This window comes from Heterodontus francisci, chromosome 15 (assembly GCF_036365525.1).
Source record: "Heterodontus francisci isolate sHetFra1 chromosome 15, sHetFra1.hap1, whole genome shotgun sequence".
NCBI classification, from domain to species: Eukaryota; Metazoa; Chordata; class Chondrichthyes; order Heterodontiformes; family Heterodontidae; genus Heterodontus; species Heterodontus francisci.
Window position 1 is genome coordinate 25,167,078 of NC_090385.1, and position 27,624 is coordinate 25,194,701.

Genomic DNA, 27,624 nt, shown 5'->3' on the forward strand with positions numbered 1-27,624 from the left:
ACAGGATCACTGCACTGTCTCCTGTTCCAATCATTCTTTTCCATAACCTCCGAAACTGTGAGATTCTTTACTTTTTCTCTATTACTCTTGTATCCTGTACTGAGTTTTCGACCTTCATCTAGTTTCTTGTGTAAAAAAAAAAGCTTCTAAATCCCTGTTTATGCTTTTCTGAATTATTCAAAAGGCTGAATGTGTGAGAAAGTGACACAGGTTGATTCTATCTCTGAGTTCCCGCACCCCATCTCCCCCAACCTCCTGTCAACAGAAGGCAGCAGCTCAGACTAGGAAATCACATGGTTTGAATCTGTGCTCTATAATTCTGTGGCAGAATGTCAGTGATCAAACTTCCACTTCGCTGATTTGAAACTTCCCCAAGGAGCAATCTAAAATTGTTACTGTCCTCAAAACATACCTCTCAACTAAACTATATTAGTCGCTTGTATCCTGATATGAAAAATAATGCAACTAATGAAAGGACTAATGTACAAAATTCCCATGCTGTCAAAATCAGTAATTTTGCCAGTTCTACAGATAACCCATGCTCTTATACTGACCATTAATCTCCATCCCACCTTTTTAACCTAGTGGTTATTTCTGTTACAATTATTAAGCAAGATTCACTTTTTGTGATATTTTCTCCTGCACCGCTGAAATGCCCTCTTCACGCCACAGACTACTCAGAACTAATAAGAATATGGAGGTGATGCAAGCCTCTGCCAACATGCTCTAATTTTCACTGGTGGAAGTGTATCAGAATGTTGTGGAGCCTATCATTCAGGTTAGCTGGCCTCATGTTACTGTAATTGGTACCAGCTCAAACCAGCGCATGTTGCATAACTGCACCCTTGAGTAGAAGTGAGCTTGTTAGTACACAGGGACAAAGAACAACAAAAATATGTTAATAGTCGTGTGGTAGTACAGAACCTGAGTATTGCTAAAAACAGAGACATTTTGCCGAAGCTTTTCGTCTTGCATGCATCAGGACAATTCGCAAGAATACCTTTGTAAGGGAAAGCAAGAAATTTATACTGTATGAGAAAAGAGTACAAGTGGACTGATTGGTAGAGATGTTGCCATGGAAAATGCACCAGTTTATGGTGACTGACAGTTAACTGCTAAGCTTTGTTTGAAATTTAAACCAGGCAGTTTGAATCTGATTGGTCAAGGCATTGCCCTGAAGAATGAACCAGCGAATGGTTGTCACTTATTTTGTTTAGCTGAACCAGGCACAATGTTTGTAGATGTTCTTTCTGTCTGTAAAGAATAGGGCCTTGTGTATAAATATATGTAACTTCCAGTATGCGCAAATGCGCCACACTGCGAGCCCGATTGACAAGCTTAAATTGGTTGTCAGCATAATTCTTGGCATACTGAGGATTATTTAGCAAATGTTGTCCAATCGCGGAATCGCATCTGATGTTGGACACTGTGTTTTGAGTTTTGCAAGCACGGGCTGGTTGGGTACGGTCTGTAACTTGCCCGTTGCGAACAGCGGAAGGGACATGCTGTTTGATATGATCGGCCAGTCTTTGGGATGTTCAGCCTGTCATGCTTGGCCCCCACCTGCCAAGAATTAATTTTGTCATGAACATTGATTTTAAACTGTTACTGAAGTGAAGAAAGGACTTGTTAAACAGATTAACCGTGGCTGGAAAATACATTTGCATATTAACAGATAGTGCTTGGAAGGTAAAGGACCTTTCCCTGACACATTCAACTCACAATGGATCTCGATCACAAGGTATTGTGAGTAAGAGCAGCATTCCAGAGACTGCTAAGGTGATACAATCCAAGACGTGGTCAGACCAGTTAGTCACATGACTAACCTGCTTGGCAACCCGGGGTTTTCTGAATTGTACAAACAGTTGGAACTCAAAGACTTTTGCTCCTGGACTGAGATCGCTCTCATCTCTTTCTCACAAGCCTCTGAATCCACTGAAGACATATGACCTCAAGAGAGAAAAGCCTCCTACAGAAAACAAGGTTTAAGAAGAATACTGGGCCCCAACGAAAAGCAAGAACTACCTACAATCAAGGATTCTACAGTGAGCTCGAAGAACCGTAAAAAAAACTCTTCAGATATTGCCTCAAACTTTTCACTTTATTTGTTTCTTCTGCTCTTTTTTGTCTCTACTTGCATGTGTGCATCATGTATGCATGCTAGTGTGGGCGCATCGTGTATCCTTAGGCATCAGCTGAAATAGGGTTTAAGTTTAATAAATTTCAACCTTTCTTCTTTAAACCTAAGAAAGCCTGTTTGTGCTGGTTTCTTTGCCTTATATATGGAAAGCGGCGAACAAGGATTCACCAAGGGGGAGTTAAAAACACGGTGTGTTTAAAATTAAACCCTGTTACAGTAAGACCAGGTGAAGGCCGAAAGGGAACCCTAGACTTCTTTCTCACCTGGTTGTAACAGGGCTGTATACCTAGCATCGCACTGGCATTGAAATTCATATACCACATTACTCATTTGTGAGATAGGCAGAATGCCTTCTGGCTTGACGGCAGCATCCTGTTAGTGGCGAACACCACACATGTTGCTACTGCATAGTAGCAGCACGAAACAGCTAGTTACATCGGTTGCTCAAATTTTTGGGATATATTACGCTTCCAGGGTAATCTGAGGTAGACTGGGCACTTTTCAGGGCCTAAAATGACTGCACAGGCCCGTTCATAAGTTTGCGCGATATACAGCGAGAATTGATTACCTTCTCTACAACCTATATAATGTGCATTTCAGATTGCACTGAACTCTGATGCGCCTGTAGGCAAATGGCCTGCCTGTACTTACTGTGTGACTCACATGAAGAACCACTGTAGTAAAGTGCCAGATGCCCATAGTGTCCAGGGAAACTAACAATGCAAGAATTAAGGCTTTCAAGAGAAAAGGGGGAGAAAATAAAAAATAAAAATTAGCGATAGGTTCTGAAGGTTGCACAATGTGCTTAACCAACAGCATCTTTGCATTCCAGTGGACCATGCAAAATGTTATTATTTTCCCCCGTCCTCTCCCTTGATGTTAGTTGATGGATTTTTCTTTGTTAATTTGGCGACTTTTGAACTTTAAAAAAAATAGTTCTGGAAAAATAGAGTTAAACAATGATGCCTTTTCTGTGGATGTTAAACTTTAAAAGCTCTATGATTTGAGCTGATTCAATTAAATTAGAGGCTAGTCGTATAATTTGTGTCGATAGAAATGGATTCAGATTCACAGGAATATGTGGTACAATGCCAATTATGTTGAATTTAGGTAATGTTGAAGTGGTTTAAGACCACGTCAAGGAGATATAACTAAACCAGTATGATGCAAACTTTTAAAAAGTTTCCAGCCACCCAGGGAATTTTTTTTGAAACTTCATTTTCATATTAATGATGGTAAAGACCTGCTGTTGACTCCTTGGTGTTATTATTTAATTGGAATTTGGATGTAGAGCACTTCATATGTGTATTCACAAACAGAACTATGAGGAGTATATCACTTGGATCTGTCAGCCCCATGTTACTTTAAGGTAGTACAGGCTAAAACTAGTACCCAATGTTTCAGCTGAGTATAAGCAGCAGTGGGTTGCTAGTAAACAGTCAAAGACAGCAAGTAATGAGAAGGGTAATCAATTTTCCTACAATTTAATTAATGTGCATTCAGGATATTTCATCTTTCGTGCAAAAGCTGTTGTCACAAGCTACTAGCAGTAGGTCAACAACAATCAACTCCAATAACCTTTCTCAACCCCAGGTACCTGATGGAGTTCTGAAAAGGTATTCACTGAAGTATCCAGTAATTCAAAATATAATCTTCAACTTCTGGAAAAGTACCAACTCTTGGGATTGCAAACATAAAAAGAGATGGTGGATAGAACTGAACTGGCATTTTAAGGAAAACTAAAGTTTTGACTTTCTCCTTCCCCACAAGTATATTTTTGTAATTTTCCCCCCATTTGGAGGGGAGACAGCGCAGAATGGACTTATCATTACATAATTCGATGATATAATTAATAATGTGATGCTTCAATAGGTAACAACAACCAAATTAGTGTCCTCTCCCACCATTTGAGGTGGAAATTCACAAGCTAGATTGATGCTGCACTGCATAGAGAGGTTAAGACAATTTTCTTTCCACTGAACCAGCATCACTAGGACCCAAAACACACAATCTAAGTGGAAAGTAAGGTGATGCAACATCAAGGTTACCAGCTCACTAAATGGGAATTTTTTTTAAAGAGCCTGAGCATAACACTCCACTTTTTTTTTAAAAAAGGCTCCAATTTTAACTAGAAAAATCATCATGGGAGCTGCATAACAATACCTAGTGCTACTGAAATTGTGCGCTTTGTATTGTGCTTTTCCACCCATCTCTTGCCAAGGCCACCTGATGAGAAAATAAATAGTAACTGTGCCTAGATTGACGCGGATGCACTCAGGATTTTTAAAGCTCCCCCCTCCCTGATTCGCTGCCTGCAGCTGCAGGCACTGACCCTCCCTGTAAAGCAGCAATGTAACAAAAAGCAATTTGTTTATTCCACCGGGATATAGGGAATGGTGCATAACGTAAAAGATATGCAGAAGAACCAGGAAAGAAGTCATAGGTTCCTCCAATGGCACCACCTGTTGTGGTAAAAAGCCATTATAGAGAAGGAAAGTCCCAGTTTGATACATAGTTTGTGTTCAGTTCCATGGATTAATAGCTTGCCAACATTTACCATCCAAGCTCACATGTGTAAAATGACCATTAAGGCAGGGTATTAGAGTGCCACTGGGTCCCTTGTAATCATACCCTGGCCAACTGTACAGTATAATGTTGCTGCAAGAATCTATTGGAGAGAATATAAGGTAATTAGGTGGTGCTGAGCTTAGGCTTTAAAAACATCTGTAAATTACTGATGAACATAGGAGCAGGAGTAGGTCATTCAGCCCCTCGAGCCTGCCCTACCATTTTATGAGATCATGGCTAATCTGTACCACAATACTTTATACCAGCCTTTTCCCCACATTCCTTGATATCCTTCTCTAACAAAAATCTATCCATTTCAGTCTTGAAAATTTCAACTAACCCAACACCTACGGCCTTCAGATTACAGATTTTCATTACCCTATGTGAAAAGAATGCTTCCTGATTTCACTAACTGGCCTAGCTCTAACTTTAAGATTATGCCCCTTGATCTTGATTCCCCTGTCAGAGGAAATAGTTACCCTGTATCTACCCCATTCCTATCTCCACTGCCACCCCACAGTCTAGTGCAGGAAATTTCGAAATCCAGGTCACTCTGTTGCGTCTTCCCTCATATTTCTCAATGTCCTTGTTTGAGTTTTGTGGGCCTGGATGTCTGCTCTGTACTTACTTCATCGAGGGAATACAAACCAAGTTGATGCAACTTGTCCTTATAAATTAACGCTTTAAGCCCCAGTATCTGGCAAATCTGCACTACTCCCCCTGCAAGGCCAGTATATCCTTCCTGAGGTTCAATCCCCAAAACTGAACACAGTACTCCAGATGAAGTCTGAGCAAGGCTGTGTACAACCACATATAATGTCATCACTTTTGCATTTCAATTCCTTTCAGATGAAGGCCAAGATTCCATTAACTTTTTTAATAACTTTTTATACCTGTGCATTGACTAATTCGCATACATGGACACCTAAATCCTTTTGCTCCTCCACAGCTCAACGTCACCCCAATTTTGCTGCCTGCAACAGAGAATACTACCCCTCCCTGTAAAGCAGCAACATAACACTAAGCAATTTGTTTATTCTACCAGGACTTTACATGTAACTGCAGCAAAGCCAGCAGTTATTTACCCATTCCATTGCTGAACATGTTTTCATTGATGGACAATCACACGGTACTAGGCCCCCACCTGTCAAAAATGAGGCACATTAATTTTGTAATGAAAATTGATTTTTAACTGTTGTTGGAGCGAGGAAATGACTCATTAAACAGATCCACTGCAGCTGGAAAATAAATTTGCATATTATCAGATTGTGCTTGGAAGGACAAAGGACCATTCCCTGATACATTCAACCCACAATGGACCTTGATCATCAGGTATTGTGTTAAGAGGAGCATTCCAAAGACTGCTAAGGTGATACAATCATAACTGTCTGTTCCAGGGTTCTGAACTAGCCACAGAGTGTTTGAACTCAAAGGCTGTTTGCTCCTGGACTGAGATCTCCCCTGTCTGCTCACATCTCTTTCTCACAAGCCTCTGAATCCACTGAAGACACATGAACCCCAAGAGAGAAAAGTCTCCTACAGCGAACAAGGTTTAAGAAGAATACTGGGCCCCAATGAAAAGCAAGATCTACCTACAATCAAGGACACTACTGTGACCTCAAAGAACCCGTAACAAAAACTCTTCAGATATTGCCTCAAACTTTTTCCACTTTATTTCTTCTGCTCTTTTCTGTTTCTATTTGCATGTGTGTACCGCATATGCATGCTAGCGTGGGCACGTTATGTACCTGTGGGCGTCAACTGAATTAGAGTTTAAGTTTTACAAATTTCAACCTTCTTTTCTTTAAACCTAAGAAAACCTGTTTGTGCTGGTTTCTTTGCCTTATAATTGGAAAGCGGTGAACAAGGATTCACCAAGCGGGAGCTAAAAACAGTGTGTTTAAAATTAATCCCTGTTACAGTAAGATCAGGTGAAGGCTGAGTGGGACCCCTAGACACCTTTCTCGCCTGGTCGTAACAGTACCTTAAATGAGAGCTCATTTTGTGGCACTATAAATGATTTAAGATTATTAGTATCTAAATCTAAATCGGGGGACATAATCACTGACCAACGCAAACAGATGGACCGCTGGGTTGAGCACTACCTAGAACTGTACTCCAGGGAGAATGCTGTCACTGAGACTGCCCTCAATGCAGCCCAGCCTCTACCAGTCATGGATGAGCTGGACATACAGCCAACCAAATCGGAACTCAGTGATGCCATTGATTCCCTAGCCAGCGGAAAAGCCCCTGGGAAGGACAGCATTACCCCTGAAATAATCAAGAGTGCCAAGCCTGCTATACTCTCAGCACTACATGAACTGCTATGCCTGTGCTGGGACGAGGGAGCAGTACCCCAGGACATGCGCGATGCCAACATCATCACCCTCTATAAAAACAAAGGTGACCGCGGTGACTGCAACAACTACCGTGGAATCTCCCTGCTCAGCATAGTGGGGAAAGTCTTTGCTCGAGTCGCTCTGAACAGGCTCCAGAAGCTGGCCGAGCGCGTCTACCCTGAGGCACAGTGTGGCTTTCGTGCAGAGAGATCGACTATTGACATGCTGTTCTCCATTCGTCAGATACAGGAGAAATGCCGTGAACAACAGATGCCCCTCTACATTGCTTTCATTGATCTCACCAAAGCCTTTGACCTCGTCAGCAGACGTGGTCTCTTCAGACTACTAGAAAAGATCGGATGTCCACCAAAGCTACTAAGTATCATCACCTCATTCCATGACAATATGAAAGGCACAATTCAACATGGTGGCTCCTCATCAGAGCCCTTTCCTATCCTGAGTGGTGTGAAACAGGGCTGTGTTCTCGCACCCACACTTTTTGGGATTTTCTTCTCCCTGCTGCTTTCACATGCGTTCAAATCCTCTGAAGAAGGAATTTTCCTCCACACAAGATCAGGGGGCAGGTTGTTCAACCTTGCCCGTCTAAGAGCGAAGTCCAAAGTACGGAAAGTCCTCATCAGAGAACTCCTCTTTGCTGACGATGCTGCTTTAACATCTCACACTGAAGAATGCCTGCAGAGTCTCATCGACAGGTTTGCGTCTGCCTGCAATGAATTTGGCCTAACCATCAGCCTCAAGAAAACGAACATCATGGGGCAGGATGTCAGAAATGCTCCATCCATCAATATTGGCGACCACGCTCTGGAAGTGGTTCAAGAGTTCACCTACCTAGGCTCAACTATCACCAGTAACCTGTCTCTAGATGCAGAAATCAACAAGCGCATGGGTAAGGCTTCCACTGCTATGTCCAGACTGGCCAAGAGAGTGTGGGAAAATGGCGCACTGACACGGAACACAAAAGTCCGAGTGTATCAGGCCTGTGTCCTCAGTACCTTGCTCTACGGCAGCGAGGCCTGGACAACGTATGCCAGCCAAGAGCGACGTCTCAATTCATTCCATCTTCGCTGCCTTCGGAGAATACTTGGCATCAGGTGGCAGGACTATATCTCCAACACAGAAGTCCTTGAAGCGGCCAACACCCCCAGCTTATACACACTACTGAGTCAGCGGCGCTTGAGATGGCTTGGCCATGTGAGCCGCATGGAAGATGGCAGGATCCCCAAAGACACATTGTACAGCGAGCTCGCCACTGGTATCAGACCCACCGGCCGTCCATGTCTCCGTTATAAAGACGTCTGCAAACGCGACATGAAATCGTGTGACATTGATCACAAGTCGTGGGAGTCAGTTGCCAGCATTCGCCAGAGCTGGCGGGCAGCCATAAAGACAGGGCTAAATTGTGGCGAGTCGAAGAGACTTAGTAGTTGGCAGGAAAAAAGACAGAGGCGCAAGGGGAGAGCCAACTGTGCAACAGCCCCAACAAACAAATTTCTCTGCAGCACCTGTGGAAGAGCCTGTCACTCCAGAATTGGCCTTTATAGCCACTCCAGGCGCTGCTTCACAAACCACTGACCACCTCCAGGCGCGTATCCATTGTCTCTCGAGATAAGGAGGCCCAAAAGAAAGTAGTTATAATCTATGCCAAAAAAAAAGCTGAGAAAATGATACTGAACAAGGACTTGCAGCTTGATACATTTGGTGGATGTATTGAGAATTAAAGATTACGGAACTGATGTGACTGCACTGGGGAGTTAATGGGTAACCTTCACTCCCAGGTGGCTAAATCTTGATGATGCTCCAGGATTTCCCTACCTCCATACGCAAGCCTTTACTGCAGATTCTGCAGCTGCTGAGGCGTTAATCTTTTGGGTTTTTTGGTCACTTTCCAATCAGAGCTGGATCAACTCAGGAAATACAAAAAGGGTGACATTTTGTCCTTTCCTTTCAAAAAGGGGACAACATTGTTGGAATAAAGATGAACTACCATTGGCTATTCTTGTGCACAGCTGATGGATGGTTAACTGGCAGAGCAATGAAACTAGGCTGCCCAACCATCCTCTTGCTTAGGGAATGATGCATGGCATAAAAGCAGAAAAATCAGGAAAGAAGCCATAGGCTTTTCCAATGGCACTGCCTGTTGCGGTAATAAGCCATACAGACAAGGAAGGTTCCTGATTTGGTCCCCAGTTTGTGTTTAGTTCTATGGATTAATTGCCTGCTAACAATTACCGCCCAAGTGAAAAATGACCATTATAGCAGGGTGTTAGAGTGTTGCTGGCACACTTGGAACCATACCCTGGCCAACTCTATACTATGTGCAGTCTATCCTTCCTGCAGGACTCTATATGCAAAAACAGTTTGCTGGTTCCTAAAATTTACATTAAATCTTTAACTGATCATATTCTATACATACATAGAAAAAATGAAGCATGCTTATGAAAAATAAAATAGGTCATTAAATTATTTCACAAAAGCAATTACGGAACAATTTTGTTCTTTGCACAAGGTTGACAGAGCTATTTCAAACACTTCTACCACAGTACAATAAACAAAGGGTTCTGGAAATTTCACAGCTTACAATATAAAATGAGATTTAAGGAATCAAACCTCAAGTTCTTTGGGGACCACTATGCCTTGTCTTGCTCTAATGAAATTTCCTCTGAAAGATTGGCTAGTTCACAACTTTGCTAGACTGGTTCTGTTACTAGCACTGCACAATAACAGCATCGACATCATTCCCTCCAACCTTGACAAAAAACAACAATGAGCTTTGTGGTCAGAATTCCTCTTTTAAGTAGCCATTATCATCGGCAAGTTTCTTTATCTGCAATTTCCCCTCCCTATTCCTACTTATCTCGCAAAAGTGACATTTTGAAGGCTAATCACATGTTTATCAAGAACAACAGGCATCTGCCAATGAAATACCATGAACTATAGTAGCAGCATTATGTTATATTAAAAGTATTAACATCATTCCTTTGCGATGAACAGTAAGATGAGGGAAACAAAAAGATGCACAGTAAATGTGCTTTTTAAAGAACCATATATCTCATCATCCTGGTAGGGAGAAACTTACCGTAGTAACCAACTTACAACAACTTGCATTTACGTAACATCTTTAACATAATATCTCAAGATAAGCAAGGTGCAAAGAAAAAGTGTTTTGATGTATCTGAGGATGTAAAAAGTGTTATGCACAAAAGAAATAACTTACATTTATATATCACCTTTCTCATCCTCAGGATGTCCCAAAACACTTAGGAAGGAACATAGGGACAGGAGTACACCATTCAGCCCCTCAAGCCTGTTCCACTATTCAATTAGATCATGGCTGATCTGGATCTTAACTCCATCTCCACAGATTAATTCCATAACCCTGAACACCTAACAAAAATCTTAACAGCCAATTAATTTTGTTGTGGTAGTCATTGTTGTTCTATAGGAAAACACAGCAGTCAATGTGCACACAGCAATTAAATAAATGAGGACCTAATTTCCCTGCTCTTCTTTGAATAATATAATGGGATGTGAACAGGTAGATGTGTGATCACTTTAATGTTGCATCTGAAAAACAGAATCTTTAACAATACAGCTTCATATTGAGCAAGTGCCATCCAGGATTATGACAGCTAAATTGGATAGCCCCTAAAAACGGGCACAGGGATCTCAGTGTGTGATTAATCTGCAACCGTTGATTAAAACACAGGCAGCACACCAATTTCATATTTGGGGCTCATTTTAATAGCACCGGCTGGACACAAAAACTAAGTGCGCTGTTCATTGGCTGGACGCATCAGTGGGGGTCAATATTGTGTGTGGCTAGCAGCACTTAAAAGCTAGCCTGTACTGCTTAAAGGTGAGGTGCATTGTGGCATAAACAATTGTTGAGAGCCACAGCTGAAAAGAAACTGATGTTGGAATTAGTGGAGGATGGCATAACAGGGGAGAGAACGGGCACCAAGTTTTCAGAAGCTGAACTGGAGGTCTTAGTGGAGGAGGTGGAAAGGAGGAGCAATGTCCTGTATCAGCAGGGGGGCAGGAGGCCCTCTCGACACATACAGTCAAAAGGCATGGGAGAAGATAGCCACGGAAGTCAATGTCAGGGGTCAAGCCCCGAGGACCTGGAATGGAGTGCCACAAGTAGTTCAATGACCTCACATGACTGGTCAAGATCAGTGAATGCATCTTCAAAGGTCATATCTTGCCACCTGCACCACTAGCCTCAGACACTGCTCAATTCACCACACCCCCATGATTACCTAACAATCTCTATTAATTATGAATCATAGCTAACATTCATATGCTTCACGTCACATGCATAGCACTGCTGTAAGCCTCACACCCACATCTCACAGCTTGCACGCACTGACAGCTATTCAGCCATGACACCCACATTACCCAAAGAGACTGCACGACACTCACTGACACACTTCCTTATCTCTTGCAGGATAGGTTGGTGCACAAGGAAAGGCATCTGGAGCTAACTGGCAGGCAACAGGCACACCTGTAGGTCCTAACCCTATGGACGAAACTGCTGGCCATTTTTGGAATGGCTAATGCTGAAGAAATCATCGACAATGAGGGCATCCTCATACCTAATCCTCCTTAGCACATCCAACCTCCTTCTCATCCCACAATCTTACAAGATCTAACTTACAAGCTGCAGATGGTGTAAGCATGTATACCTTACTTCCCCCCCTAATCCCCACACCACAACCTTACCCTTGTGCCTTTTACCCTTTCTGATATCCAAGAGGTGCAACCTGGCTGGGCAGTGGAGGGTCACCAAGGAACACAGAGAAGATGACAAGCACCGTCACTTGATTTCACACTCGTAGCCACCAGCTCAGATACTGATACTGCACATATCTTAGAGGATAGATTAAAGGCAGAATCTGCGTAGAGTGAGACAGTGGGAATTAGTGCACTGTAGCCAGGGCAGGGAAAAGGATAGTGCAGGAGCCAGCTTGCCACAGTGTGATGTTGCACAGAGGTTCCATTGCAGAGTACTCAGATTTTGATGGGGCAGCCTACAGAAAAACGCTGATGGGTACACACAACGAAATGCTTGGTGCTTTGGGAAGCCTGCTCAAAAGCCTGGAATCAATGTCAATGTGCATGGGAGTCTCCAGCACCAACTTGGCACAGAGCTTGAAGTCCATTCTTTCCAGCATGGAAGCGGAAGTGGCGGCCAAACCCATTCGTATACTTGTGAACCCAACCATGATGCACTGTCCAATAGCCGACGCCTCAGCTTCTATTGCAATCCAAGCAGCAGCCATACAACATCTGAGTGCTGCAGTGGAAGCTCATGCAAGCTCAGCCTGCTGCCATCATAGCTGTGGATTAGAGTGTGGAAAGGGGCTTGAAGGTGTCACAGCAGCTCAGCAATCTGTCCTCCAACTGACTGTTAGGATTGTTGAGGCACCACCCCAGGGAACTGCCAGTGGCTCCATGTAGTACAAAGCTGTTGTCCTCTCTCAGGAAGACAGCATTCACCACTTGCCAGTATCCTTGCTGTTGTCTAGCAGCCAGCCCAGACCATAGCCGCCCATGCCAAATTGGTGCAGTCCGCAGCCGGGCTTTCTAGGTCCAGAGCTGCTCAAGCTCATCCGCCAAAACCATCTGCAATCTCTTCCTCTGAAAGTCAGCAGCCTTCCACCAGCTATGCTGCAGACACTTGGGCAGCACTCTTTAGGAACACTAGGACAGGCAAAGGCACACAGAAGATAGGCACTAAGGGAATACACATGGGTGATTAGTTGATGTTTGTTTGCAATATGGCATGGTTGTTTGATTTCTAAATTTGGTTTAGAATGTTTATTTTGTAGTGGCCTTTACTTTTGCTTTGTGGTCAAGTAGATGCAGTGATAGTGAAAGATGAGACGTGAGACTGTTGGCGAATGGGGAATTGGGTTTGTGGCTACTGGTATCGCACTCAGATGAGTTCTTCATGGGCAGTCTGACCAGAAAGGGGCATTCCAGGTTGCCTCCTCCCTACCTCTTCCTCCTCACCATACAACTGGTGGAAAGAGCTGTGCCCTCACGATGGCGATGTTGTGCAGCATGCAACAGATCATCAAGAATCGTGACACCCATTCTGCTGAGTATCGCAGGGCTCCTCCAGAGTGGTCAAGGCAGCGGAAGCATTGTGTCAGCGTGCCAATGGTCTGCCCCATCACACTTTGTGTGGCAGCATGGCTTTCAACGTATGCCTGCTGCACACGTGTGTGTGGGTTGCACACCAGAGACATCAGTCACGTCATCTATGGATTGCCCTGGTCGTTCAGTAGCTACCCCTTGGTTTGTCGTGGTGCCTGAAATGCAATTGGCATAGCAGACTGCGGCAGATGAAGACATCATACCTGCTGCCAGGATACCGGGCACTGACCTGCATGATTCGCAGCCTATGGCCCAACATCAGTTGGACGTTGAGTGATTGGATTCCCTTTTGCTTTCTGCATAGGGCAGAGTTGGCATGCGGCGCCCACAAAGTAACGTACGTGCAGTCAGTGGCACCTTGCATCATTTGGAAACCTGAAATCCTCGAAGTTGCATGCTCAATCCACCTGCTCACCTCTGGAAAGGGAGAATGAAATGTAGTTAGCTCTTTTTGATGGCTGGCAAACTGCAAGATGTTGCAAATATCTTATGCATCTGGCTCCTTCCAGGCTGGAGCTGAAAAGTTCATACAGTTCCCTTCACAGTCACTAGCAATGCAGTCCTTGCCCTTTTGAAGTTGTTGTTGTGGCTGCACAGGTGGTAGATCTCAGTGAGGACATCCTTTCCGAAGTGCAGATGTCTCGCACGTTGTTTCTCGCTGAGGTCCAAGTAGGAGAATTGTTCTTGGAATACCCTGGGTGAATATAGTCTTCCTGCTGAGAGCCCTTCTTCCCCACCTCTTCCCTCTTTCAACAGCTTGTCCGGCTCCTCATGGCCTCTGCTCATTCCCTTAAATAGATTTTAAATCCGCTATTACAATTTGAGGAAAACTTCCGACAGACTTGGCTGCTGAATCATTTCGTGAGAGAAACTCTATTTCAGAGCCACAGTGATGGCTGTTGGAGAAGGTCTGAGTTGTAGCAGGTGCGATATCTTACCTTCCCAATGTTTCCCCCTTCTCTCCTAGAGCCAGACCATTTCTGAGACAATGTTCCATTGGTGTCAGCAACCCTCTGGTGCCTCACCCAAGTGGCCATTCTTCTCAAGAGGCTAGATATTCTGTCTAGACAATCTCTTTTATTGTGTAGAGCATCACAGCTGAGTCCCATCCTATCCTTACCCTGAAGGCATCAACTAGGGATCAGAAATGCAAATACTCGGTGGTTCTTCCCTTATCTAGCCAAAGGGAGTTGCATGCAATTAATAAACTAAAACTTTACCAGCTAATATAGTCAATTAAACATTGACATCATTGTACATTTTAGTTTACAAATGTGGAAATATTCCAAGTCACTTCACATAAATGGCAACTCCTTTAAGTCATAGTAACTCTTGAAAAAGAATCCTTCCAACTTTTTCCCCACAGCTCTGCTCCCAAAGGCCATGACCCCGTTTCTGGGGTATGGTCCCACAGGCAGTGGCCACCCTCCACTAACTTGGTCAAGTGTGAGTATTCAACGTTAGAAGATATCTCATTCCTGTCATCATTCAATGTCCACATGTACACTTTCTAGCTGAGCTCACTGGCTTAGGGTCAACAAGAACATGGGGTGATTTTCCTTTCCCCAATCCCTTATTACCTTTAGAGATTAGTGACTGAGCAGAGACCAAGGATTCAATCTGGTCTGTGTTGTTCAGTGGCAAGGGGCATAATTTTAATCTCAAAAACAGGTGGGTTTGGATTGGGTGAGAGGTTAAAATTGTAAAAATTTCAAAGCAGACCCCAATCGCCTCAAACCCACCAACCTCCAGTGTTAATGAAGATGTGATGGCAAGGGGGGGGGGGCAGGGGGTGACCAATCCACTCTCAGGAGGCAGGTCAGTCTGTAAAATCTTTTAAAAGGTTACATGCCTCCATCTGAGCCAGCTCTTTATTTCCAGCTGTCGGTCAGGTTTCACTGGCATCAGGAAACCCACATGGGCGAAGGAGACGAAAAGGCCCTGATCTATAAGGTAAGGGCTTTTGCAGCACTGCTTGTGAGCTAGGAGGATTTCCTCCAAGCCCAACAAGTAAACCTGTATATCCCAGTGATCCGTCTGCTCCCCTCATCCCTCCCTGCGATATTCTTCCAGGTTCCCGTCCATAACTCCCTCTCCCCCGCTCCGAACATGCAATCCTGTAAATATTGGGGTCAATGATTCTATCTTATTTGTAACACTCTATTTGTAACCTCAGGTAAATATTGAAATTTTGGAATTATCACTTGCCTTTGTTCACACAGGTATAATTTCAAGATTAAAAGTCAGATCCGCTCTCAACATGCTAATTTGCCATGATGGACCCATTTTAGATTAGCACTGTCAAGCAGATTTACTCACAGAAGAGATGCTGTAGCTATATTAATAGTCTTTTTGTTATTTAATAGACATGGTTAATATTCAACACAACAGCAAAGTTGCATCAGAAACAAAGAATTTTTTTTTTAAACTGCATTTTGTTTTGACTTCTTGAAATTTTCTCTCTCATGCCCATCCATTCAAAAGAATCATTTGTTTCAAAGTATTACATATAGAAAATTACAATAAAAAGTACAAATTATATCGCTAATTCAATTCCATTGTTGAATTCCAGTTCCACTTGACTACTCAATACGTCCTGTCTAATATTGATTACATTTTTATATAAATGTATGCAGTATAGCAATTTTATTTCAAGCAATGCATATTTCATCATATAGTATTGACATATGCTAATTTGTTGACCTCAAGCAAGATGACCTGACAGAACTGCAGCACTTGAAGTCTTATCAAATCCCTCTCTGATCAGTACAATCTCATGTTCTGATTGAATTTGAAAGGATAGTATTGAGCCAACTGGGATACCTCAAAATGTTTGAGAATACCCTTGCAAGACATGCTGAGCTCTGCTTTGCTCTAGCCAGAGGGGAAGACAACTTCATTTTGAACATGCAACCACAATCAGTTTCTGTACCAAAAGGAGGAGTTTTCATCAATGCCTGAAGGTACAATAAAATGAGAACATATTTGCGCATGTATTAAGGTGGGGTTAATAGTCTGACTGATCAAAAATCAACCTGCAGTCTAACTATCTATCCTAGTCTAGCCTTATTAACTGTCACAAGTGTCAATATATCTACACGGTAACATACTGTATGTCTTTCTTGGGGGAGCAAGTAAATGGCATATTCTTTAAAAATTGAGAAACAGAGGTGAATGTAAAGTTCCATCCACAGTCCAGAATATCACCTAGTTTTAAAAGCATATTACTGACCACACGATAAAGAAAAAATAGCGATTAAGTGGCACCTAGCTTGCTTTTAAAAGGAATTCTAAAGTTTTGACATTGTGGAAAAGTACCTAAATCTGCCAGAGATGAATTAAATAGCTACTTTATCGTCTAACAAAATAGCTATTTTTTAAATTTCCCCTGTCCGATGAAGTTTCAATTAATTTTCTGTCATATTTATGGCCTCATGATGCAATCACCAGCCCCAGGAAAAGCATGAGAAACATATCCTGATTCCAGATGTCAGGCAATGCTGCTATTGAGGTGCTGGGTGAGAAAGTGGATCCAAAACGATTCTCTGTCTAGCTTCTCTTTCCCAGGAGACTTGCTACATCATCGTCCTGATGGCATTGACAAAATTAGGAAATGGATGGCATGTGTTTAGGCTATGGTCCAGATACTTCTCCCAGCTAACCCAGTCTCTGATCCCTCTGAGTGCCAGGTTATACGCACAATATCTGGGTAATGTAGCATTGCCCAGGAAGCAAACCAAACTCCAGTTACTGTAATCGATTTCTGAAATTGGCACTCGTTGTCTGGTATTCCCCAGTCTTCAGATAGCAGAAGAACAAAGATACTATTCCATCATATGACTGAGGCTACAAGCTACCAATCAACTTTATTGAAAGCTAAACAGTAGCATAACTTCAATACAGCAAATTTCACTTGGATACAGAATTACTAACTTATACCTCCTTGAATACAAATAAATAATGCACAACTTCCATTTTTCAGTCTTTTTTTTCAACTTGTATTTTATCTGACTTCTGTCTTTCAGACTGCTCTTGTAGGCGAGCCCTGGCCCTCCATATTTCAGATCTGAAGTTTTTTTTTTTTACTCGCCCAGACAGCTAGGTAAGTTCATAGTTTGCTTATTGAATGAACAAAGAAGCCACTTCAGTTTTCAACTACAAGTTTTAACATGTGACTCCCTTAGTCTTCAGAAAGAAACTGAACACTAGACCTGCACTTGTGCTTTAACTACCAAACAAATGTCAAATAGTTAAGAAAAAAGTGAATGTTAGCAGTAACACAACATAGTTTTACAGTACTTTTACTACTTTAATTAGTTAAGCTTAATAACTAATGAACAGCTCACAACTGGTGCACGAAGTGATAAGTAGTATTGTTTTCCCTCACTGTCTGTGGAGGCTAGCTGGTTTTGTTCAAATCAAATAGTTTCTCTGAAGCTTTCAAAGAGAGAAAGACAGGTTGACAAGTATCTTCTAAAACATGACTAGGATTGAGCAGATTTATTTAACTGTCTTCTAAATTCAGCAAAGTGCTACCAAATAAAGGCCTGCTACCCGACCCGAACCAGACGGGACCTGACGATATGTCGGGTTTGGGTCGGGTCAGGTCGCATTTCCGGGTCCGGCATTTGGGCTCAGGTCGGGTCGGGCCAGATCGGACATACTCTATCACCACCTCAGGTAAGTGATTCGAATGTTAATTTACTATTTGGACTTTAAAGGTGGTTTTGTTACAGTTATTTTAAGCTTGTGCAGGTAAGGAACAAAGTGAAAAATGGAAGGTAGGTTAACTGATGGTCGGGTCGGGTGCAGGAAAAAAATGGAAAGACTTGAGCCGGGTCGGGCTCGAGTTGGGTCTCATTTGTAGACTCGAGCAGGCCTTCACTACCAAACACATATTTGAACAAATTCAGAACTAGTTTATAGTGATATGTGTACATTGACACCCTTTGTTCCTCCACAGTTCCTCACCTCTCTCCATTAATAAAATAATTTTCAAAATGCCTTCACTGAGGTGTCACTTGGTAGGCTCTTGACAAAGCTAAGGGACAAATAGCTGAATGGATAGCAAATCAGCTAAAAATAGAAAGCAGAGAGTATGAGTAAAGGGAAGTTATTCAGATTGGTGGATTGTAGAAAATGGTGTTCCACAAGGATCAGTGCTGAGACCACTGTTATTCATAATTTACATGAATGATTTGGACTTCGGAACAAGTAACTCTATCACAATTTGCAGATGATACCAAATCTAACAGAGGAAGAACGCAACATAATAAAAGGCAACATTAGAAAAGTGACTGGGCCATTAAGCGGCAAATTAAACTTAACATCGATAACTCAAGAACACAAGAACAAGGAGGAGGAATAGGCCATTTGGTCCCCTGAGCCTACTCCGCCATTCGATAAGAATATGGCTGATCCGATTGTGGCCTCAAATCCATTTTCCTATCTCCCCCCCTGGACTCCCTTGTGGATCAAAAACCTAATATATTCAATGACCCAACCTCCAAGGCTCTCTGGGGAAGAGAATTCCAAAGATTAACGACTCTCTGAGAGAAGAAATTTCTCCTCATCTCAATCTTAAATGGGAGACCCCTAATTTATAAACTGTCTTTTAACCCCTAGTTCTAGACTCCCCCACAAGAGGAAACATCCTCTGAGCATCCACCCGTTCAAGTCCCTTCAGGATCTTTTATGTTTCAATATGATCACCTCTCATTCTTCCAAACTCCAATGGGTATAGGCTCAACCTTTCCACATAAGATAACCCCTTCGTCCCAGGAATCAGTTGATTGAACCTTCTCTGAAATGCTTCTATTGCAATTATATCCTTTAAGTAAGGAGACCAAAACTGTACACAGTACCCCAAATGCGGTCTAACCAAGGCCCTGTATGGCTGTAGCAACACTTGCCTACTTTTATACGTGATTCCCCTTGCAATAAATGCCAACATTCCATTTGCCTTCCTAATCACTTGCTGTACCTGCATGCTAACGTTTTGTGATTCATGTACCAGGACACCCAGATCCCTCTATACCATAGCGTTCTATAGTCTCTCTCCATTCAAATAATACACTGCTTTTCTATTCTTCCTGCCAAAGTGGACAAGTTCACATTTTCCCACATTATACTGCATCTGACAAACTTTTGCCCACTCACCTAACCTATCTAAATCCCTTTGTAAACTCTTTATGTCCTCTTGCAGCTTACTTTCCTACCTATCTTTGTGTCATCAGCAAATTTAGCTACCATTCATTCAGTCCCTTCATCCAAGTCATTGATATAGATTGTAAATAGTTGAGGCCCCAGCACTGATCACTGCAGTACTCTACTAGTAATGGCTTGCCAACCCAAAAATGACCCATTTGCCCTTCTCCGATTCCTGTTAGCTAACCAATCCTTTATTCATGTTAGCCCCACACCATGAGCTCTTATTATATGTAGTAACCTTTGATAGTAACATAGAAGCAGGTGTAGGCCATTCAGCCCATCGAGCCTACTCTGCCATTCAATATGATCATGGCTGATCTTCCACTTCAATGCCTTTTTCCCCACACTATCCCCATATCCCTTTACGTCATTGGTATTTAGAAATCTTTCAATCACTGCTTTAAACATAAACAATGACTGAGCTTCCACAGCCCTCTGGGGTAAACAATTCCAAAGAATCACAACCCTCTGAGTAAAGAAATTTCTCCTTATCTCTATCCTAAGTGGCTTCCCCCGTATTTTGAAATTGTGTCCCCTGTTTCTAGACTCCCCAACCAGGGGAAAACATCTGACCTGCATCTACCCTGTCTATCCCTTTAAGTATTTTGTAGGTTTTAATGAGAGCACCTCTCATTCTTCAAAACTCTAGAGAATACAGGCCCAGTTTCCTCAATCTCTCTTCATAGGACAATCCCGCCATACCAGGAACAAATATGGTGAACCTTCGTTGCACTCCCTCTATGGCAATAATATCCTTCTTAAGGTAAGGCAACAAAAACTGCACACAGTACTCCAGGTGAGGTCTAACCAAGGTTCTATATAATCGAAGCAAGACTTCGCTACTCCTGTACTCAAATTCTCTTGCAATAAAGGCGAACATACCATTAGCCTTCTTAATTGCTTGCTGCACTGGCATGTTACCTTTCAGTGACTTATTGACAACGACACCCAAGGTCCCTTTGTACATCTACACTTTCTAATCTCTTACAATTTAAGAAATACTCTGCACATCTATTCCTCCCACCAAAGTGGATAACCTCACACTTTTCCACACTATATTCCATCTGCCATGCTCTTGCCCACTCACTAAGTCTGTCCAAATCACCTTGAAGCCACTATGCACCTTCTTCACAGCACACATTCCCACCTAGTTTTGTGTCATCAGCAGGCTTGGAAATATTACATTTGGTCCTCTCATTCAAATTGTTGATATATATTGCGAACAGCTGGGGCCCACCTACTGATCCTTGCAGTACCCCACTAGTCACAGCCTCTCAACGTGAGAAAGACCCATTTATTCCTACTCTCTGTTTTCTGCCTGTTAACCAATCCTAATCCATGCCAGTATATTACCTCCTATCCCATGTGCTTTAATTTTGCCAACCAACCCCTGTGGGGGAACTTTATCAAAAGCCTTCTGAAAATCCAAGTATACTACGTCCACCAACTCCCCTTTATCAATTCTGTTAGTAACATCCTCAAAAACTGCAACAGGTTCATCAAACATGATTTCTCATTCATAAATCCATGTTGACTATGCCCAATCAGATCATTATTATCCAAGTGTCCATTCATCACATCCTTTAGAATAGATGCCAACATTTTCCCTACTACTGATGTAAGACTGACAGGTCTGTAATTCCCTGTTTTCTCTTTCCCTCCCTTCTTAAATAGTGGGCTGACATTTGCTACCTTCCAATCTGCAGGAACCGTTCCAGAATCTATAGAATTTTGGAAGATTATCACCAATGTATCCACTATCTCCACAGCTACCTCTTTCAACGCTCTGGGATGTAGAATATCAGGTCCCGGGGGCTGATCAACCTTCAGCCCCATTAATTTCTCTAATACAACCTTCTTACTAATACTAATTTCCTTCAATTCCTCATTCTCCCTAGTCCCTTAGATCTCTAATTCTGGGACATTTCTTGTATCTTCCTCATTGAAGACAGACACAGAGTAATCATTTAGCTTCTCTGCCATTTCTCTATTCCCCATTATAAATTCTCCTGACTCTGCCTGTAATGGACCCACGTTTATCTTAGCCAAAGGTTTCCTTTTTACTTACCTATAGAAGCTTTTCCAGTACATTTTTATGTTTTTTGCTAGTTTACATTCATATTCTATTCTCCCTTTCTTTATCAGTTTCTTGGTCCTCCTTTGCTGTATTCTAAAATCCTCCCAATCCTCGGGTTTACTACTATTTATGGCAACTTTATAGGCCTTTTAATCTTATATAATCCTTAACTTCCTTTGTCAGCCACAGTTGACTGCCTTTTCTTTTGGGTTTTTGTGCCTTGAAGGAATGTATAGTTGCTGTAAACTATGTAGTAATTCTTCAAAGACTATCCATTCCTAGGTACTGTCATATCTTTCAATGTATTTTCCCAATCTACCTCAGCCAATTTGCCCTCATACCTTCATAATTTCCTTTGTTCAAATTTAAAACCCTGGCTTCAGATTGCACTACCTCACTTTCAAACATAATGCAAAATTCTATCACATTAAGTTTCTTTTACAATAAGATTATTAATTAGCCCTTTCTCATTACATAATACTAGATATAAAATAGCCTGTTCTCTAGTTGGTTCCTCAACATACTGCTCTAGAAAACCATCCCTAACTCAATCCAGAAACTCGTCCTCCACAACATTAGTGCTCATTAGGTTTACCCAGTCTATATGCAAAGTGAAGTCACCCAAGATTACTGTATTACCCATGCTACATGCTTCTCTAATCTCCTGATTAATACCATGCCATGTGGTACCTTACTATGCTTAACCTCCTGAGATGTAGCACCTTATTGAATGTCTTTTGGAAGTTCAAGTACACATCTGCAGATTCCCCCTTATCCACCTTACATGTTTACTTCCTCAAAGAACTCTAATTAATTAGTCAAACACCATTTCCCTTTCACAAAACCATGTTGGCTCTCCCAGATTGTATTATGATTTTCCAAATATCCTGCTATTACCTCCTTAATAATGGATTCTAGCATTTTTCCTATGACTGAAGTTAGGCTAACTAGCCTATAGTTTCCTGCTTTGTCTCCCTCCTTTCTTGAATCCAGGTGTTACATTTGCGAATTTCCAATCTGCTGGGACCTTTCCAGAATCTAGGGAATTTTGGAAGCCCACAACAAATGCATCTAATATCCCTACAGCCACTTCTTTTAAGATCCTAGGATGCAAGCCATCAGGTCCATGGCACCTGTCAGCCTTTAGTTCTAATCGTTTTCCTAGTACCTTTTCCCTAATGATTGTGATTGTTTTAAGTTCTTCCCTCCTTTTTACCTCTTGATTTTCAAGTATTCTTGGGATGTCTTCTACAGTGAAGACAGACACCAAATTCCTGTTCAACTCTTCTGCCATTTCCTTGTTTCCCATTATTAATTCCACATCTCACTCTCTAAGGGACCAACACTCATTTTAGTTACTCTTTTCCTTTTTAAATACTTGTAGAAACTGTTACTACCTGTTTTTATATTTCTAGCTAGCTTTCTCTCACGCTCTAATATTTCCCTTTTTTTTTAAGTCATTCCTTGCTGGTTTCTAAAATCTGCCCAATCTTCTGATCTACCACTAATCTTTGCAGTATTCTACACTTTTTCTTTCAATTTGATACTATGCTCAACTTCTTTAGTTAGCCACGCTTGGGGCATCCTTCTCAGAGTCTTTCTTTCTCAATGGAACATATCTTTGCTGAGAGTTATGAAATATCTCTTTCAAGTCTGCCACTACTTTTATTTTATTCATTCATGGGATGTGGGCGTCACTGGCTAGGCCAGCATTTATTGCCCATCCCTAATTGCCCTTGAGAGGGTGGTGGTGAGCTGCCTTCTTGAACCGCTGAAGTCCATGTGAGGTAGGTACACCCACAGTGCTGTTAGGAAGGGAGTTCTAGCAACAGTGAAGAAACGGCAATATAGTTCCAAGTCAGGATGACGTGTGACTTGGAGGGGTTTTGCAGGTGGTGGTGTTCCCATGCATTTGCTGCTCTTGTCCTTCTAGTTGGTAGAGGTCATGAGTTTGGAAGGTGCTGTCTAAGCAGCCTTGCTGCATTGCTGCAGTGCATCTTGTAGATGGTACACACTGCTGCCACTGTGCGTCGATGGTGGAGGGAGTGAATGTTTCTGGATGGGGTACCAATCAAGCGGGCTGCTTTGTCCTGGATGGCGTCGAGCTTCTTGAACTTCTCTACTGTCCTACCTTTTAATCTATTTCTCAGTTCACTTTAGCCAACTCTATCCTCATACCCTTGTAATTTCCTTTATTTATGTTTAAGACACTAGTCTTAGGCCCACACTTCTCACCCCCAAACCGAATGTGAAATTCTATCATGTTGTGATTATTTCCTAGAGGCTTCTTTACTATGAGGTTATTAATTAATCCAGTCTCATTGCACATTACCAGGTCTAAAATAGCCTGTTCCCTGGTTGACATGAGAATGTATTGCTCTAAGAAAATGCCCCGCATACACGCAATGACCTCATCTTCCAGGCCACCATTGCCAATCTTTTTCGTCCAATCTATGAAGATTAAAATCATCCATGATTAATGCAGTACCTTTGTTACAAGCCCCCATTATTCATTCCTGTATACTCTGTCCTACAGTGTAGCTACTATTAGGAGCCTATAATCTACTCCCACAAGTGACTTCTTAACTTTCCGTTCCGATGAAGGGTCACTGACCCGAAACGTTAACTCTGCTTCTCTTTCCACAGATGCTGCCAGACCTGCTGAGTGGTTCCAGCATTTCTTGTTTTTATTTCAGATTTCCAGCATCCGCAGTATTTTGCTTTTATCTTAACTTTGCTATTTCTTATCTCTACCCAAACTGATTCTACATCTTGATCTTCCGAACTAAGGTCATCTCTCACTACTGTACTGTCATACTTAATTAACAGCACTACCCCACCACCTTCCCTAGTTTCTTGTCCTTCTGAATTGTCAAATAACCTTAATATTTGGGTCCCAGTGTGGTTACCTTCAACTACATCTCTGAAATGGCTATCAGGCCATACATATTTATTTCTATTTGTGCTAGCAATTCATCAAATTCATTACATATGCTGCGCACATTTAGATCCAGAGCTTATAATTCTGTTGTCTTACCATTCTTGCAAACTCTGGCCATATCTGCTGGCGCACTCTTCAGTTTATACACTCTGTCCTTTACTGCCACACTCTGGTTATCATTACCCATAATCACTACCCTGCTCTATTGCCTTGTCCTTCAACTTAATTTGCCACATCTCCCTCACCTATATATAGTTTAAAGCCCTCTCTACCGCCCTAGTTATATGACTCACCAGAACACTGGTCCCAGCACTGTTCAGGTTAAGATCGTTCCATTGGTAAAGTTCCCACTTTTCCCAGGACTGGTGCCAGTGCCCCATGAATCGAAACTAATTTCTCATACACTAATTTTTCAGCCATGCATTGAACTCTCTAATTTTATTTACCCTACGCCAATCCGATAAACATGAGGTGATGTGGTTTGATAGGAAAAATAGAAATATCACCTATACTTCAGAATATAAGAAACTAATTGGAGAAAAACCAAAGGATCCAGGGATACAGGTGAACAAATCATTAAAGGCAACATCATAGGCTAGCAAAGCAATTTAAAATGCTGACAAAGCACTGGAGTGTAGAATTCACAAGGAGTGAAGTTACGTTAAACTTGTACAGGACCCTGGTCAGGCCCCACTTAGAGTACTGTGCACAGCTCTGGTCTCCATACTATATAAAAAGGACAATGAGGAAAGTGCAAAAAGGATTTACAAGGATGGTGCCAAAACTGAGAGATTACAGCTATTGGGAAAAATTGAACAGAATGGAGGGTTTTTTTTCTTTAGAAAGGAGAAGATTTAGAGATGACCTGATAGAGGTCTTCAAAATTATGAATGGGTTTGGGCAAGGTAGATGTGGAGAGAATATTTCCACTTGTTGGGAAAATCCAAAACTAGAGTTTTATACCATCAGTATAAGATAGTTACTAATAAACCCTATAGGAAACTAAGGAGAAATCTATTTATTCAGAGAGTGGTTAGAATGTGGAACTCACTATCACAAGAAGTGTTTGAGGCCCTAATGTAGCAAACACAGCAGCCAATTTACACACATCAAGGCCCTACAAACAGCAATGTGATAATGACCAGATAATGTTTTTTTAAGTGATGTTGGTTGAGGGATAAATATTGGCCAGGATACCAGGGAAAACTCCCCTGCTCTTCTTCAAAATAGCACCAGGGGACCTTTTACATCCACCTGAAAGGCAGACAGGGCCTCAGTTTAACATCTCATCTGAAAGACTGCACCTTCAAGAGTGCACCACTCCCTCCTTCCTGCACTGGTGCATCAGGCGAGATTTTGTGCTCAAGCCTCTAAAGTGGGACATGAACCCACAACCTTTTGACTCAGAGGCAATACAGCTACCCACTAAGCCATGACTGACACCTATATGTATATGCGGTGTTTCTCAAGCTGGGTCCGCAGAGACTTTCCAGCGTGCCTGCGAAATAGCTGAACAGTACAGGAATGAACGGTGGATGGAGTCGGGCTTGGTGAGAGTCGGGAAGCAGGAATTGAGTGCAGCTGCCACATGTTCGGGGCAGTGGGCTGGCTCTCACCCACTAGGGGAGTGCACATGGAGAATAATGAGAACAACAGGAAGATCGGCAGGTAGACTCACAGTTACCAAGGCTGGTGGTGGACACCAGGTGAGTTCAGCTTTGTTCAAGGAAGAGGAGTGTTCTCTTAATATAAGAAAGGGTGCCATTATACAAGTTTGCCCTCGTATCACAAGTATTATTCAGTGTGATAATTTAGATGTGGGGTCCATAATTACTTAAAGCAGCCAGCACTTAAAGCAGCCAGAAGTACTGCACAAAGAACAGCTAGGCGTTGCGCAAACGACTACTGGCAACACCTATGCAGTCATATTCAGCTGGCCTCAGACACCGGAAACATCAGAGGAATGTATGATGGCATGAAGAGAGCTCTTGGGCCAACCATCAAGAAGATCACCCCCCTCAAATCTAAATCGGGGGACATAATCACTGACCAACGCAAACAGATGGACCGCTGGGTTGAGCACTACCTAGAACTGTACTCCAGGGAGAATGCTGTCACTGAGACTGCCCTCAATGCAGCCCAGCCTCTACCAGTCATGGATGAGCTGGACATACAGCCAACCAAATCGGAACTCAGTGATGCCATTGATTCCCTAGCCAGCGGAAAAGCCCCTGGGAAGGACAGCATTACCCCTGAAATAATCAAGAGTGCCAAGCCTGCTATACTCTCAGCACTACATGAACTGCTATGCCTGTGCTGGGACGAGGGAGCAGTACCCCAGGACATGCGCGATGCCAACATCATCACCCTCTATAAAAACAAAGGTGACCGCGGTGACTGCAACAACTACCGTGGAATCTCCCTGCTCAGCATAGTGGGGAAAGTCTTTGCTCGAGTCGCTCTGAACAGGCTCCAGAAGCTGGCCGAGCGCGTCTACCCTGAGGCACAGTGTGGCTTTCGTGCAGAGAGATCGACTATTGACATGCTGTTCTCCCTTCGTCAGATACAGGAGAAATGCCGTGAACAACAGATGCCCCTCTACATTGCTTTCATTGATCTCACCAAAGCCTTTGACCTCGTCAGCAGACGTGGTCTCTTCAGACTACTAGAAAAGATCGGATGTCCACCAAAGCTACTAAGTATCATCACCTCATTCCATGACAATATGAAAGGCACAATTCAACATGGTGGCTCCTCATCAGAGCCCTTTCCTATCCTGAGTGGTGTGAAACAGGGCTGTGTTCTCGCACCCACACTTTTTGGGATTTTCTTCTCCCTGCTGCTTTCACATGCGTTCAAATCCTCTGAAGAAGGAATTTTCCTCCACACAAGATCAGGGGGCAGGTTGTTCAACCTTGCCCGTCTAAGAGCGAAGTCCAAAGTACGGAAAGTCCTCATCAGAGAACTCCTCTTTGCTGACGATGCTGCTTTAACATCTCACACTGAAGAATGCCTGCAGAGTCTCATCGACAGGTTTGCGTCTGCCTGCAATGAATTTGGCCTAACCATCAGCCTCAAGAAAACGAACATCATGGGGCAGGATGTCAGAAATGCTCCATCCATCAATATTGGCGACCACGCTCTGGAAGTGGTTCAAGAGTTCACC

At 42.6% G+C, this 27,624-nt stretch overlaps 1 protein-coding gene across 2 annotated transcripts in view; it reads right to left on the reverse strand.

The window, feature by feature from the left end:
* Positions 1-27,624, reverse strand: part of nexmifb (neurite extension and migration factor b) — a 221,069-nt gene that overhangs the window by 163,397 nt on the left and 30,048 nt on the right. The gene's annotated exons all lie outside the window — the stretch shown is intronic.